This window comes from Octodon degus, unplaced genomic scaffold (assembly GCF_000260255.1).
Source record: "Octodon degus isolate 3935 unplaced genomic scaffold, OctDeg1.0 scaffold00077, whole genome shotgun sequence".
NCBI lineage: Eukaryota > Metazoa > Chordata > Mammalia > Rodentia > Octodontidae > Octodon > Octodon degus.
This window is the reverse complement of record NW_004524653.1, coordinates 4,470,155-4,470,367: the sequence shown is the minus strand read 5'-3', so window position 1 is coordinate 4,470,367 and position 213 is coordinate 4,470,155.

Sequence of the window (213 nt, the reverse complement as noted above, 5' to 3'; positions counted from 1 at the left end):
AAGCACTTTTCCACTGAGCCATCTCCCAGTTCCAACGCCCTCATTTTTAATTGAGATAATCACCGGTGATGAAATTAAGAGCACAGTTCAGTGGTGTGTCCCCCCCATTCCCCGGAAGTTTCCTTTTTAGGCAAATCCTTAATATCACTTTTGCCCTTCTGATATATCATCTCCTTCTGTTAGAGGAAGTGAAACATAAAAGGCTCAGTTTTT